At 42.7% G+C, this 16,806-nt stretch overlaps 1 pseudogene; it reads left to right on the forward strand.

Moving 5' to 3' along the window:
* The first annotated feature begins 11,367 nt into the window (after nucleotides 1–11,367).
* Rpl12l1 (ribosomal protein L12 like 1) lies at nucleotides 11,368–11,864 on the forward strand (annotated as a pseudogene).
* Nucleotides 11,865–16,806: the final 4,942 nt, after the last annotated feature.

Here is a 16,806-nt window from a genome sequence, read left to right on the forward strand (position 1 = left end):
TTGACAATGAAAGTTAATACTGCTCCAAGATATACCTTGCGCCCTTAAGAGTCAAGGCTCTTGACTATCAAATGTCTGAAGAGGTTGACTCTGCTTAAGTCCCAGCCGTTGGCTGCCCAGTAAAATCTGTACACAGACAGAGCAAGGAAGATGGGGAAATGATGACAACTTAATGCCCAGGTACTGGGGCTACCAACAGAAAAGGCAATGCAGCATGGGAAGGGTGGCTGATTCGTGATGTTGGTCTTCTTTTTAACGCAGTCTGAAGCACTAACCAAACACCCAGTTGGCAATCTTGTGCTCTTGATCTTAGGAAAGCGATCATAGCTTAAGAAATCAAGTGAGGAAATGTTATTGGATGGTTGTGAAATGTTTGAGAAGAGTCATGTCTTATTGTAGGTAGTGGAGGGAAACCTGAGTACATGTGTATTCTTGATATGAGCACACACATGGCAAGGACCAAGGCCTCTGGCCCATGGGAAACTGGCTAAGACCTTTCCTCTATGTGGACCAGACCCGAAGGTGGCAAAGTCTCCTTTCTGTGGCCCAAGTCCAAGTGTTTGCTGTGCATCTGTGTGTTTGAAACCCAGTAAGCGCTTCTTCCTCCAGCTTGTGTATAACCCGAAACTGCTCATCTACAGAAACCTGTGGAGTCCAGCTAGACCTTCCCACCATGCTGTACAAGGCAAACGTGTGAGGTTATGGGCGGTGGGGGGCCTGGGGTGCTCCATCAGTGTGGCCTCATTCCACCCAACCCCATCTTTTCCATACATGTGTCCGTGTGTCTTACAATTCCAGTCAAGTTTCCAGATTCAAGCTGCGTAGGTCAGGGAACCTTAGTTTCTGTCAAATATGTTCAACCAGGCACAGCACAAGTCTTACAGGGTTTGGAATGCTGATTAGGAAATGAACAAATTAACAGCCTGCAAGCCGAACAAGTCAAAGTAGGGATGGACTCGTGTAGTCAGAGCAGAGTAAAAATATGATGACCGGATCATAATTGAAGCCATGGAGCTGCGGAAACCAGCCACGGAAGATGCACAGACAACAAGGAAGGACTGAGACACACCCAATAGCCACCACGGACACAGAGCTACCCAGGCTAGAGAAAGCAGGGAGTCAGGAAGATTAATGGAGTCTCTTTTTCCACGAGGCAGGGAAGAAAAGGAAGGCAGGAATCTGTGACAGCAAATGATTCTAGGAGGTCAAGAGGGGTGAGAAGCATCCTCCCAAACCATCCTCCCATCAGGAGGGGTAACCTGTGTCCTGAAGCGCCCTGAATCCTGATGTCCCCACCAGGACACTTTAGGAGATTAAACCTCAGATAAGTTCAGTCACAGAATGGCAGGGACCAAATGGATTGTTTTGTTTCGAACGCAGACAACTTCGCTTTGAATTTTTAACTGTGGAAACTTTAAATGTATGGGTAAAGGTAAAGAGAGGCGAATGGGGCATCCAATGTCTCCATTGCCAAAGCTGAACCATTCCCAGCTATCTCTTACTCGTGTCTTGCTTGTCCCTCCCTCCCACTCCCTCCCACTCACGCATCTTGGCTTACGGCGCGGCTACCTCCAGACATCATCTCCTTTCACACAGAAATAGCTCGGTCCGTCTCTCTGGAAGATGAGGGATCCATCTAAAAATTCAGCCACAATGTCACTGCAAAATGAGAGCAACCATCTTTTATTAATCTTGCAAGCAAACAATGTTGAAATACTCACTACTGTCTCATCTGAGTTCATCTTGTCATTTCTATAGTCTGAATGTTTCTATGGGAATCCACAAAAGTCTACACGATGCAAGTGGTCAAGCTATCTTTATGATAGACTCGTGCAGAAGTAAATCAGCAATATTTTCCTTAAATAATATATAAGTTAAAGTAAATTATATATATATATATATATATATCTTAACTGACACATGCATATAACTTTTAAATACAATTGACATCCGGAATGAAAATATGTTTCCTTAGTAAAAGCAACAGTCCTGCTTAAATCCCTTGTGAATTAGACTTTTCTCTAGAAACATTCCTGTGTGATAGTCACACAAATAAGGAATTCTTAGACATTTTAGTGGCTTGATAATTTCTTTTAAGGACAGTACATATCCCAGTAAAGACATTATTATGGTGCACAGGCAAGTTCTCTAGGAGGGACAGAGAAGAATCTCCTGGGTGGAAAGGACTCTTTAGGGTCAGGACAAGTTACAGTAAGACCTAGAGAAGACACAGAAGAGAACAGGGAAGCAGCAAAGCTCTTTTTAAAAATGACAGTGGAGAACCAGAGGTGTGGCCCCAGGGTCAGTTCCCAGCACCCACACCAGGAAGCTCACAGCTGCCCGTTCCAGTTCCAGGGAATCCAATATCTTATTCTGATCTCCATGGGCACCCGTGCACACATAGAACATGTACTAATACACACATGCACATGCATACACACGCACGCGCGCGTGTGCGCGCGCGCTCACACAGACACACTAAATGAATGAATGAATGAATGAATAAATATATAAATAAATACATGTCACAATGGGACAAAATAAAGAAAAATAAAAAAAGAAGTAAAACAAAAACAATAAAAACCTAAAACAAAAGTTTTAACTCATGCCCCTCTGGAAAGAAAGGGGAGACAGAGGGTAAAGGAAACCCAGAATTGGTGGATGCATTATCTGAGTTAACTCACTCCTCCCAGTAACTGCCCAACGTCAGTCTTACTCTTTTAGAGACTTGGGAGCAGAGGAACACAGAGATTGCGCATCCCCGTCTCCAGAGGAGTAGAAAAATAGTCTCCTAACCTGGAGAGAATCTTGATGCCACAAGACTCTGCCTTTCTCTTTGAGTAGAAAGGGGCCCCTGGGATCAGGTAGCTGGGGAGGCACATTTTGAGACCAAGTGCTCAGGACTATGTAGATCTTCGGGCTAAAGCACAGCACTTGAGAGCATTTGGAGATACCAGATACTGGGTGCTCTCTGAGGAAGTGAAGCGATGATGTCACTTCCTCGTCCAGCCAATAGGAAAGCTGTGAATTGAAAAGGAAGGCCCCATCTGAAGAGGGGAAGAAGTTGGAACACACGCAGCCAAGCCCCATCTGTGCCAGCGAAGATGAGAGTGTTGCTCTTTATGTTTGCTGAGAATTGTGAAGGCTTTGCAGGAACCAACCCCGTACTTTGTGGAATTTTGTCTCATTTTAAGTTGGTTGAGTTTCTGAGATGCTGAGAATTAAGTCCATGGCCTTACACATGCTAAGCAAATTCTCTACACTGACCTGTTTTCTACCCTTGGTTTCCTCCCTCCCTCCCTCCCTCCCTCCCTCCCTCCCTCCCTCCCTCCCTCCCTCCCTCCCTCCTTCCTTCCTTCCTTTCTTCCCCTCCCTCTCTCCCTCTCCCCCTCATTTCCTTTCCTTCCTTTCTTTCTTGCTTTTGTTTTTGTTTTTGTTTTTTCGAGACAAGGTTTTTCTCTGTGCCCAATCTGTTTTTCATAGCACGATGTCCTCTGGGTTCATCCAACAACAAACAACAGGACCCCAGAACCCATTCTTTTCTGTGGGTGTAATGTTCCATTATGAAGCCGTGCGTCATTTCCTCTATCCGATACCTGCTGGGATCCCCTCCATTGATTCCTAGGCAGAATTTCTGGGTTTCATAGAAGGGTTTTTGTTGTTTGCTTTGTTTGACTGGATTTGATAATTGTAAATTGCATCCAGTTGCCAGCAAACAACACAGCTTCCTAGTTCTTTATGGTTAAATACATTGTATCCATTCATCCACTGACAGATATCTTGGCTGATTCTGTAAGTTGCTTAGCATAAACAGCGCTGAAACAAACATGAATGTGTAGGTATCTGCGGGACACTTGCCCTTGTAAGTCGCTTCTGGTGGGTCACAGAGTAGTATTTGTGGGTTTCGGTTTTTTGAGGAGCTTCTGTACTGATTTCCACAAGGGTTAGACTAGCATGAATCTTGACAAGCAGTGAATAAGGGATTTCCCCTACATCTGCACCAATATTTATTGTTATTTGTTTTCTCTGTGCTTGTTATCCTGTCTGAGGCAAGATGGAATCTCAATGTAGCTTTCATTTCCATTTTCTTGATGGCTAAACACGCTAAACATTTTCACATATTTTGTGGTTATTCAGGCTTCATCTTTTGAGAACCCTGTCCATTTCTCTCCCTCACATACTGATTGGGTTGTTTAGACTTGGGTTTTAGGATTCTTTATACGTTAGTCACAATATAATAATCCTTTTGCAGAGGTATAACTGGTAAGGAGTTAGCCTATTGATTGCTTTTCATTCATATTTTTGTGTGTGTGTGTGTGTGTGTGTGTGTGTGTGTGTTGCATGCATGGCCCTCTCTTGTGTTTAAAGGCCCGAGGTTGACATCAGGTGTCTTTCTGAATTGCTCTCCACTGAAGCTGCTTGCCATTTCGGCTAGTGCGGCTAAGAAGCTTGCTCTGGTGGTGAGTGTTTTTTGACTTTATCTTTTCTTTCTTTCTTTCTTTCTTTCTTTCTTTCTCTCTCTCTTTCTTTTTTGGTATTAAAGTAATGGTGATTTCACTGAAGGTTTTGAAGAACTTTCTGACTTTCAGGTATTCTGGAGAATTTCAATAAAAGTTGGTGCTAATTCTTCTTAAATGTTTCATAAAAATCTGTCAATCAAGCCATTCAGTTCTGGGCTTTTATTTGGGGGCGGGGAATCAGAGCGCTGCTGCTGCTGCCGCCACTGCCGCCGCTGCCGCCGATGATGATGATGATGATGATGATGACGACGACGACGGCGACAATGACAATGACAACAATGGTGGTGGTGGTGGTTGACTATTTCATTATTCATTATTGTTCTGTTCCAGCTTTCATCTCGTTCAAGTTTAATTTTAGTAGGTTCTACAAATTTAGAACTGTATTTATTTCTTTTAGGTTTTACACTTTGTTAACATTCTGTTACTCATAATAGTTCCTTATATTTTTAAGATATAAATTACAATGTATGTTTTTACATATTTTTTAACTTAGAATTTTTTGCTTGATTAAACTCAAAGTACTGACTCAATTTACCTTTCAAAAAACTTTATTTTATGTTGTATCATTATTTAGAAGCATTTATTTCATCCTTAATTTTTGCTATTCTTTTTCCTTCTACTACTTTGGGATTTAAGGTCTTTTCTTTCCTGGTTTCTTGGGTTAGGTTGTTTATTTGAAACTGCTCTCTCCTTAAAGGCGGGCTCTTTGTGGCGTCAGTTCCTGGTGCCCTCATGTTGGACCCCTGGGGTAAGTTGTGTTTCCACATTTGTTTCTATCAATTTGAAGATCTCCCTACATTTCTTCAATGATTCATTGCACATTCAAGAGCATGTTGTTTAATTTTCCTTTATTTTTGAAATTTCTAAAGTCATTCTTGCTTATTTTCGGGTTTTATTCCATGTGGTCAAAGAATATATATGATACAGTTCTTGTTTGTTTGTTTTTTTTCGTGAATGAGTAAAGACCTGATGTGCAACCCACCATCTGATCCAGCCTAAAAGAAGATTTTTCTATGTTGATAGGAAGGGTGTGTTCTGAAGCTGGGGTGAAGTTCTGCAAGCATCTATGAGGTCCATTTAGTCTATGATACATTTTAGCTCTGATATTTATTGACCTTTTTGTCATAGTGATATGTCCAATGGTGAAAGTAAGAGGCCAATGAAATCTCTCTTGAGTCACTCCAGAGTCATCGGAGCACCAGCAACAACTCCAGAACAACTCCAGCCATCAACCTTTGGTCCTAGAAAGTAGCAGGTAGCCAGTCCTGGGCAGCTAACCCAGTCCTTGGTGGTTTAACTCACCAATACTCCAAAGAAGCAGTTAGATAGCCCTTCAGCCACAAGAAGCACATACATAGTCCGTCTCATTTAGGCTCCAAGAAATAGTTTGGGAACCCCATCTTCCTTTTACAGCCTCAAGGAGCAGAAGAGCAGACTGTTCTGAAAGGACGGCCCACGTACAGCCCAGAAACTACACAGACAGATACTCTCACTCACTGTTACCCAGGAGTACAGCCTGGATTATCAACCTGAGCAGGCTGGCCTTCAGGGCCCTGCAGAGACAGCTACACAGCTCCCAGACAAGGTAGACCCTTTCCTAGGAGCACTGGTATGGTTTTGGCCCCAATGAAGCCGTTAGATGCTAAGAGCCTCGCCTCTACCTACCAAAATACACTGCATTGAGCCTACCAGTTCTACGTAGGAAAGCATCATGGCAGCTGGGGACTTGATCCACAGACCCCGTGAGGCAAGCAGCTAAAGTTCCACAGGCATTGCTGATGTTGGTTAGGCCTGGAAACGTTACATGGGTTCCACTCTTATTAAGCAAATAGTATGGTGACTGAATGGTCTCATAACCGAAGAAGGAGATGGAGTCCAAGAATCTTTCAGTTTGGAACAGAACACTAACCTGAGAAAATTCAATTTTTATAAAACATACATTAAAACTTGTGTAATCCTTAAACAGGAACACTCAAGAAGAAAAAAAATAAAAGAGGAATTGAAGCTACAAGAGACAAGCTAGGCTTCAGCAAGAACTAGGAATATTATATAGAAAGGCTTGTGATCTGTAAGGAGTCTGGAAGACTGAGCACTCCGAGTAAGAACTAGTTAGAATTCTTAAGTTTGTGTTCAGTAAAGAAATTCATGATTTTGAAACATGGCCATTTTACAAAAATCCCCATTCGTAGAAACTTCTTAGGCTAACTTCTTGTAAGCACTCCAATTTTAAAAGTCATAAATTAAACAGCAGTAGGAAAACAGCCAACTATAGAAATCTAAATATACTCAAGATCTGTACACTACAATTCCCAGGACAATGTGGTCAAAGAATGAGGGGCAAATGCATTTTTATGGCGTTAGCAGAAAGGGCACAAAAGCAACAGTTGCAGGTAAAGTACTGGCCAAGCCAGCAGTGAGCTGTAGAGAGAAGTTCCTATAATTCCAGTGCAGAGGACATGACGGGTGGTCCCTGAAGCAAACTGGCTGGTTAGCCTATACACATAGGTAAGCTCTAGGTTCAACTGAGAGATCCTTCCTCAATAACTAAAGGAGAAACATCAAAGGAAACTCCTGATGTTGTCGTTAGGCACATGCACACACACACACACACACACACACACACACACACACACACACACACTCACGCATGCACCCACACAGGGTAAAAAGTTACCAGGAAGAACTTGTACTACACAGCACTAGTGATTACAACTCCACAACAATTAAATCAGCATCCCTCCAACTCTCCCACACAAGACACGGGAGAAGGCTGCACCTCACCTAGCCATCTCTTTCTCTGTTTTCTTCCCAGCCTCTGTGACCAGCCCCTAGCTCTTGCTCTCTCTGGATGACTTGACAGGTTATCACAGGATGATGATGATGAAAGAGGTCACACCCGAGTTCCCAAGTCACCAGTCACCCTCTCTCTAACTCACTCCTACTGAGTGTCCTTTGCTAACTGACAAGAAACATGTCACCTGGACTCATCAAACATTCATGATCCTGTTCATCCCAATTGGCCCCAATCTCGAGGACCGGGACCCACCATCTGTGTTAAACGTTTCCCTCCAGTGATTTCACGATATGCTAGAGTTTGAAAACCATTCTCTCATCTGCTTCGCCATTGCTAGCTCAGCTTCTCAAGATACCCAGGCAGGTTTGCTGCCATTAGTTGGCTAATGTTTTCTTTAGATAAGCCACGAGGGTGGGAGCTTGAAGAAACTAGGCACCAGGCATGGGAAATGCAGATGCAGGAGAGGAACGATGCAGTCACAGGAATGAGTCCATACACCTTTGAAGTCAGTGGCTCTCAAGAATCCTAGTGCTGTGACCCTTTAATACAGTTCCTCATGTTGCGGTGACTCTCGACCATAAAATTCTCATAGCTACTTCATAACTGTAATTTTGCTCCTATCATGAATTGTGACACAGAAATCTGACATGCAGGATGTCTATATGAACACTATGTTAACCCCCAGAAGGGTAGTGACTGACAGGTTGAGAGCTTACATGGGTTATTGACCCATAAGCCAAGGAGGTAAACAATTTCTTTAGACAGAATTTAAGCCTGCCGTTGGAGTGGATAACCAGGCACAGACTATCTCCCAATGTGCGTGGCCTCCTCTCCTCCTCATCTGGCGCCCCAAGATTACTCATGCCCGTACTATCCTATAAATTGTAGCTCAAATCGACTCCCACGAATTGAGGAGACTAGTGAGCATGATACTGGGTATCCTTTTCCCATATTCCACTTGTCTGTCTGTCTGTTTGTCCCAGATTTAGTGATGCCGTTTCTTTCTAACTAAGCATAGAAAGTAATGGATTTCATTATGATTTTTATATGGATTTATCACTGCACTTTGCTCATATTCATGTTCCCCTGCCTCAGCTCTTGTCCTTTCTCCTGTCTACTGCAGTCCCCTTCCTTCTCTCAAATGGCACATCTCAGCCACATTTTCTCTAACACCATAGCACTTACACAACCCTGTATTCTTAAAAGCATATATTGCTACTCACTGGTGTCAAGGGTGGTGACTGATTTAAGGACACCCCCTGCCTACTACTGATACCAACATTTTCAAGCGTCCCAGTGCTTATATTAAACACAGTGTTTACACATACCCTACATACATCTTTCTGTGTACCTTGGCTCATCTCTAGATGACAAGAGATATCTAGTACAGTATAACTGCTATGTAAACAGTTATTATATGTATTATATGGGGATGATAACAAGACAGAAGTCCATACACATCCAGCAGAGAGCACTTCCTTTTCTTCCAAATGCAGTAGTATTTTAATTGGCAATTTGGTTGAATCCACAGATACAGAGCTCATAGTCCAGAAGGCCAACTGCACTGCTCAAATTCCCTCCCTCCCTCCACCCCCTCCCTCTGTCTCCGTCTCCATCTCCCTCTCCCTCTCCCTCTCCCTCTCTCTCTCTCTCTCTCTCTCTCTCTCTCTCTCTCTGCACACACACGTATGCGTTTGTGTGCTTTCTGTAGAAATGTCAGCTATTCAAATGCCTGTATTATCCTGAACGTGATGCACAAATTCTTTTGTGTGCATAAGGAGCCACTTTGCATGGACAGTAAGTCAGAACACCTCCCTTCATAGGAATGAAGAGAACTGGCTACCAGCCAAGATCCAATTCAAGGAATATCCCCAGTATTTCCACAAGGAGTCACCAGGCTTTAGGAAAACTGATGGTGCAATACAATAATTCTGCTGGGGTCTTCACATAATTAATCAAGTCACTAGGATTTCTGTCACCTACTTAAGTCCAATGGAGACATGTTATCTGTTTATGCCAGTTAAAACACTCCTGCAAGTTTGGCGATGTCTTAAAATCATTGGGGTTTAAGCACAGGGGTTGAATGACCCTTTCACAGCTCACATAGACATCCTGCATATAAGAGATTTGTGTCAAAATTCATGACTGTAGTAAAATCACAATTATGATGTAGCAATGAAAATTTTATGGCTGGGGGTCCCCTCCTCATGAGGAACTGTATTAGAGGGTCAACGTTACCAGGGGTCTTGAGAACCACTGACTTAGAAGGTATATAGACTTTCTAAGGAATAATGAGATTTTTTCAGACAGACCTGAAGAAGTCACAAAGAGTTCTAGTCTCCCAGAGCTTGCTTAGCACACAGATGTGGATGTCACACGTCTTTAATGTCTGTGGTACTCTTTGTGGGCTGTGCAGCACAACTGCGTTACTGAATTGTCGGTCTCTGACTCTTAGCACTCAGTTTCTGTTTCTCATTTAAGAGTAATGTCAAGAGAACTCCCGTATTGTGCCACTGCAGGGCAAGTCGCTCTACATAAAAACTAATAATTAGGATGACTCAAGTACGACAAGGAGGAACAGGGTGGAGCTTAACAAACTCTTAGTTTCCCCGAGAATAGGAAATTTAAAGGAAGGCACTCTCCTTTTTACGTCGGGCTGGCAGTTTTCATTTCTAAAATGAAGGTTTTAGTTCCTAAGCTGAGTTGCAACCCTATGATTTCAATGTGAATAATTTTAACACAAACACTTTTCAGAGATCATTTGTAAATATTAGTGACTAATTCTTACATCATAGTTTTCCTACCTGCCCCTTGTTAAGCTCGTCTATATACCGCAGGCAAAAACAACTGGAATGAACAACTCTGCTCTCTCTGACTCCCTGAGAGCCATCTGTATGGCCACACCTAACCATGGGAGCCTGGAAACGCCAGTTTTACTAGTCCTGGTACAAATTACCCACCCCTGAGACTTACCATTTTAGTTTGTTATCGCTCGCCTCTCTCCCTGTACACCTATTACTTTTCTTCTCTCACAAATGCTATGAGTCCCTCCTCCCTCTGACCCCTGAACCCTAGACACACTCTTCTAGAACCTGTCCTGACTGTACCCCAAATGTGAAGCTCTGGAGATCTAGAGAAGGCTAGCCCTACTTTGGCCCATGCTCAGAAAAGACCTAGAGTGATCTCTGCTATTCATCTCTCTGAAACGCTTAGCCTTCCTGTCTCAGTTCAGAGGTGGTGAGGTGGGAAGGCTGGTCTGGTCCATGGCTGACATCCAATGGCTGCTCCTCTGGTGTTCTCTTTCATTCTGTCCCCAGATGCACTTCTCAATGGAGACTCCACAGTCGATGAAGCTCTTCACACCACCATGGTTCATAAAGTCTTTCATGCTCAGATCTCTTTTTTGAAGTTTCTAAGTCCTAGCTCTCAAGCTAAGGAACAGCTATGGTCCCTTAGCTCTGAGAACTGAGAGTAGATAGCTGGTCCCTTCTACTCTCAGTTCCAATGGTGGAAAGCACAAAATGTTCCGGTTTTGTTTTACACGTGTATCTTTCCTCCTCATGAAGCTTCAGGGCACTGAAATGCCATTCTGAGGACTGTTTTGGAAAATGGCCATCATACACACGTATTTAACAAGCACTGCTCCAGCCGCCTGAAAAGGATAAGAGGAAGTGCCTCAGGCAGGGCATTTAGAGACACCAAAAACAGCAATACATAACCAATATGAATATTTTAATCAAATAATATGAAAATAAAAGCTGGTATAAAAGTTTTATGACAGACATAAGGAACATAAGGGGGTGACAAAAATTGAAAAACTATATGAATGACATCATGACATTTTCAACCTGACAAAAATGAAAACTATCTCTGCTTCCAGACTTCTGATTATGCACAGAAGAAAACAAAAGAATTCATTTATTTATAAATTACTATTAACTATGTTTTCTGTTGCTTGCAGCCAAACACTTCTGTAAAAATCAATAATTTTGAGTCTCAGTGGCTGAATATACTTAATTCCTAGGATTATATCATAGACCAAAGAGGTGCACAATGCTACCCAAGTTCAGCCCCAATGAGATCAAAGCTGTGCACTTGAGGTGCACCAGGGGCAAGGTTGGCACCACATCTGCCTTGACCCCTAAGGTGAGTCCTCTGGGTTTGTCTTCCAAAAGAGTTGGTGCTGAGATCGCCAAGGCTACCAGTGACTGGAAAGTTCTGAGGATTTCAGTGAAATTGACCACCCAGAACAGACAGTCCCAGACTGAGGTGGTACCTTCTGTCTCTGCCCTCACCATCAAAGCCCTCAAGGAGCCACCAAGAGACAGGAAGAAGCAGAAAAGCATTCAACACAATGGAAACGTCACTTTCGATGAGATTGCCAACATTGCCGGGCAGATGAGACACCAGTCTTTGGCCAGAGAACTTTCTGGAACTATCAAGGAGATCCTGGGTACTGCACAGTCTGTGGGCTGCAATGTGGATGGTCTCCACTTCATGACGTCATAGATGACATCAACAGCAGTGCCATGGAGTGCCCAGCTAGTTAAGAAGCAACAGGAAAATGTTTCAATAAAAGACCATCTGATAAAGGATGCTTGCAAGTTATAGAGACCATTCAATGTTTTGGCAATAACCAGGCAGGGTTGAGAGGTCTGAATGGAACTTATGTTTTCTAGCTTTAATCACAGTTCAGAGGGCGTCCATTTTATTTCTGGTATTGAAGCATTTCTCACATGCACCACCTGTTTTTCTTTTAGTTCCTGGGTGCTGTCCAAGCTCTCTGTTTTCTCATGGGATGAGCTGTGCATTAATTATTTTACTACTGGGCGATTCACAGCAGCCATTTAAATACAAAAACTCCTAGTTTTTTTTTTTGTTTGTTTGTTTTGTTTTGTTGTTTTGCAAAACTCTTCTATTTAAAGACAAATAAGGCACTGTCTTGGCCCTGAGTGGGAGGTTCAAGGTGGGTTCGTCTCCCACCTCCTCACTTTACCTTGATGTCAATCTTAAAATCAGGTGGCTCTGCTCCAAACTGCTGGAGTTAGTTGCAAGCAATGGCTTGGAGCTGAACAGGTTCCTGTTACAAGCTGGGTGTCAGCTACAGGGCTAGCCCTTCAGCATGGGGCTGATAGGCTTCTCCTAGAAAAGCATTGTGGAATCTGTTTGGAGCCTAAGTCTCAAACCTAACTTTTTCTTTCTCTTTGCTGTGCCCACTGATCCCTACATGTTGGGGTTGGGGGGGAAGCAGAGTTTTAAGGTGCATGTGACATGACTTCAGACAGAAGGCCAGGAGAATGAATAAGCAACGAAATTTTGGAACACAGTCCAACAACAACTGAGGACTACCTATATTGACCTTAGGTGACTTGTATAATATCCCAGGATGCCTTACGAGCATTTCCATAGTATCGGTCTAAACCAGGAGTGACAAATCCAAACTTGCTTAGCAGGGCAGCTCTGTCATCCTTCTTTGTGGGTAGCCACTTGGTTACTCTTACAGAAATTAATAATTGCCCATGTGTTTTGACTTTATTTGGTCTAAATTAGCTCCAACTTTTCCTCTATCAAAACTTTCCTTAATTAGGCACAGACTCTTGTATCCTGATATATTGGACACTTGATCATCTTTTAAAACCACCAATGCACATTTAAAAGGCATATTAAAATTTAGTACACTCTCAAGCATCATATCTGTGGTCTCAAATATACAAAGGCTTACTATTAAATATTTACTACTAGCTATAAAGTTACTAGCTACTTAATACGAACTTTGTAACTAATAGTGAATACTTTATAACCGATGGTAAAAATTCAGTTTGTGTTTTAAGTGGCCTTTAAAATTACACCATGTTTTTATAATAACTATAGTTAACATCCCCCACTTGTAGGGGAATAAGGCCATTGGTTTCTTAAAGCCATTGGTTTCTAATCTTTAAAAAACACAGTACAGGATTTAGTGTGCACGCATAGGATAGATCTCAAAGTTGGACCGATTATTGGGTGGCCTTTCTTTCCGTCTCTGCTCCATTTTTGTCCCTGCATTTCCTTTACATTGGAACAATTCTGGGTTAAAAATTTTGAAGGTGGGTGGGTGACCCCCTGCCTCAGTTGGGGGCCATGTCTATCTATTGGAGATGGTCTCTTTAGGTTCCATCTCCCCACTCTTGGGCATTTCGGCTAACGTCATCCCCATTGAGTCCTGGTAGCCTGTCACATCCCAGGTCTCTGGGATTTCCTAGCAGTTCCCCCGTCCCCTAACCCCACTGCTGCATATTTCAGTTCATTCCCCTGGCCCTCTGGGCATCCCTTCTGCCTCTCCGGATACCTGATTCTGTCCCTCCTTTTCCCCACCTCCCATTCCCCCTCACACTCAGGTTCCTCCCTCCCTCTGCCTCCCATCATTATTTTGTTCCCCTTCTAAGTGGGTTTCAGGCATCCACACTTGGGCCTTCCTCCTTGTTCAGCTTCCTATGGTCTGTGAGTTGTATCGTGGGCACTGAAGTTGTTGACTAATATCCACTTGGGTCTGAGTTACCTCGGGATGATATTTTCTAGTCCCATCCATTTGCCTCCAAAATTCATGATGTCCTCATTTTTAATAGCCGAGTAGTATTCCGTTGTAAATGAACCACATTTTCTGTATTCATTCTTCAGTTGGAGGACATCTGGGTTGTTTCCAACTTCTGACTATTATAAATAAGGCTGCTGTGAACATAACGGAGCAGGTGTCCTTGTGATATGTTGGAGCATCTTTTGAGTATATGCCCAGGAATGGTATAGCTGAGTCTTCAGGTAGAACTATTCCAATTTTCTGAGGAACCGCTAGATTGATTTTCAGAGTGGTTGTACCAATTTGCAATCCCACCAACAATGGAGGAATGTTTACTCCTCTTTCTTCTCATCCTCCCCAGCGTGTACCATATGCTTAAGGCCATATTGTGCATGCAGACAGAGCCTGGCATGGCTGTCCTCTGAGAGGCTCTACCAGCAACTGCTGAGACAAATCTAATACAGTCAACCATTAGACTGAGGTCAGGGACCAATATGGAAGAATTAAATGGAAGGACTGAAGGAGCTGAAGGGGATTGCAACCCCATAGGAAGAACTGTGTCAACTAACCCGGACCCCTCAGAGCTCCCAGAGACTAAGCCAAAAACCAAGGAGCATACATGGGCTGGTTCATGGTCCCAGGCACATGTGTAGCAGACGACTGCCTCGTATGGCCTCAGTGGGACTTGATGCCCCAGGAAAGAGAGATGCTGGTGGGGGTGAGAGGGCAGGTGGGGGAGCATGCTCTCAGAGGTGGGGGTATGTGGCAGAGGACTAGGGGAGGGAAAACTGGGAAGGGGGGGCAATTTTTGGAATGTAATTAAATAAAACAATTTAATAAAGATTAAAAAGTAAAAAGAAAAGAACACAGTACAGACTAAGAGAGGAAGTATGGAGTCTAGCTCAAACACTCACTGGCTTTCTTTGTATACATACACGAATTAAGATGATTATAAATTAAATGTTTCCATGAACACCCTTTTTCATCAATGGACTCTTTAATATGTTTACAGGGAAGAAGCACATGTCACTAACATTTCATGCCCTTCTCAGACAGATTGGCTTCTATAAATATCACATATTCTCTGTGCTCTCTAAGCAAAAACTCAACTGTGACTACATAATACATTAATATTAATATAACTTAATACGTAATATACTTTGAATGTGTGTATAGTCATAAAAGCTGTTTATAAGGAGATGAAAGGTTTTACAAAGTGGTTCTAACCCTCATGTTCATGTAGGCTTCAATTACAGCATCTTTTGTAATATAATTATTAGTGTCTCTGCCCAACTCCATAGTCAATGGCTTCTTCAAAGGTTTTGGATGTATATCATTAGCTTCTTGAGGCTAGTACAATAATTGGTATATACAAGAAATTCATTAAACATTTGTTGACTGAATGAATTCAGTAGTAACCTGAGAGTAAAAAGTATAATTACCACAAAAATTATAGGACCAGCTCTCTCTTTACCGTCAAGGGTATGCAATAGGCACACTACTGTTTGACACAGACTGCCTTGTTTCCCAAACTGCAGTCCTGTTCCCGAAATGTCTCTACGAACCTGAGCTAGGACAGAGAAAGCCCCAACTTAAGATCTGACTGTGAAATGCCGAATTCTGCAGAGGGTGCCATTTTAAGCATCACTGAAGCAGCTCAAAATAAATCTTTGAAAGATGCCTGATTTCTGGTGTTGGCAGAATTCCACAGTCCACTGTGTCTAAGTGGTCCGAGAGCTCAGACTCAGGTTAAAACAATGCATTAAATTATGCCAAATATTTAGTAGCTCTATGAGACTAAATGATCTGTTTGTCTGCATTATTTTTTTTTACTTCTTGCCAGGCCTCTATTGAGTCTTTCTCTATGCTAGAGAAGCGTTAAAATCTCATACCTCCAATGACAGGGAATCTCATTAGATCATTTCCTATAACTTGTGAATCAGAGCACCAGACTTTTCCTCTTGTTGTATATGTTTTGTTTATTAATTTTCTCTAGGCTATTGGCTAAAGTGAGCTCTAAGTCCAGTACATAATGAACGTGGTTCCTGTCCTGAACTGAACTGACTGTGTGGCATTATGGATGTCAAAGTAAGTATTGCTTCCTGGGACTATTGGTGAGTGGGGATAGAAACTATACATAATAATTTACAAATCGAAATGATGATTTTATATTATTGTTGCAGCAATGATGTTATTGAAAGTCTGTGATAAATAGTATTCAGTGTTTGGGTCCTGGGGAGATGGCTCAGTGCATAAAGTACCTGCCATGCAGGCATAGGATCTGAGTTTGAATCTCCAGAGAAAATGAAAGGGTTAGGCACAATGGCATGCACTCATCACCCCAGTGCTGGAAGTGGGATTAGAGAGAGGCAGATTTCTGAAACTCATCAGCCAGTCAGCCTAACCCAAGTGACGAACCCCAAGTTCTTTGAAAGGCCCTGTCTCAAAAAGTAGAAGTTAAGAGGGATTGAAGAAGACACCCAGTGTTGCCCTCGACATGTACCTGCACACATGTATGTGTACATCCACATCAACACATAATACAGTACACACACACACACACACACACACACAGACACACATACAACACACACACACACAAATTTAGTAATTATTGAATACTTAATATTTGCTAGGCCCTAGGCTGACTGCTTTTCATGAAATTTGTCAGCAAATCTTCAGCCTATCTTCCAGTACTGAAAGCCAGGTGAGTGATATTGCCCAGTTGGACACAACCCAGAGGTGTCAGAGCCAGGACACATATACCTCGACAGCTGACCCCAGAATCCACATTCTTAGCTGCAACACACAGACAAAATTGCTTCTGCAACACTGACATGTGTTCTGAGAGTCCTTTGAATGAGCTTCTCATCACTCAGCAGCCAGCTCTGAAAACGTCCTGGGGAGTCTGTGCAGTGCCTTCCTATGCCCCTTCTCCC

The sequence above is a fragment of the Rattus norvegicus genome, chromosome 8 (genome assembly GCF_021556685.1).
Source record: "Rattus norvegicus strain SHRSP/BbbUtx chromosome 8, alternate assembly SHRSP_T2T, whole genome shotgun sequence".
Lineage (NCBI taxonomy): Eukaryota > Metazoa > Chordata > Mammalia > Rodentia > Muridae > Rattus > Rattus norvegicus.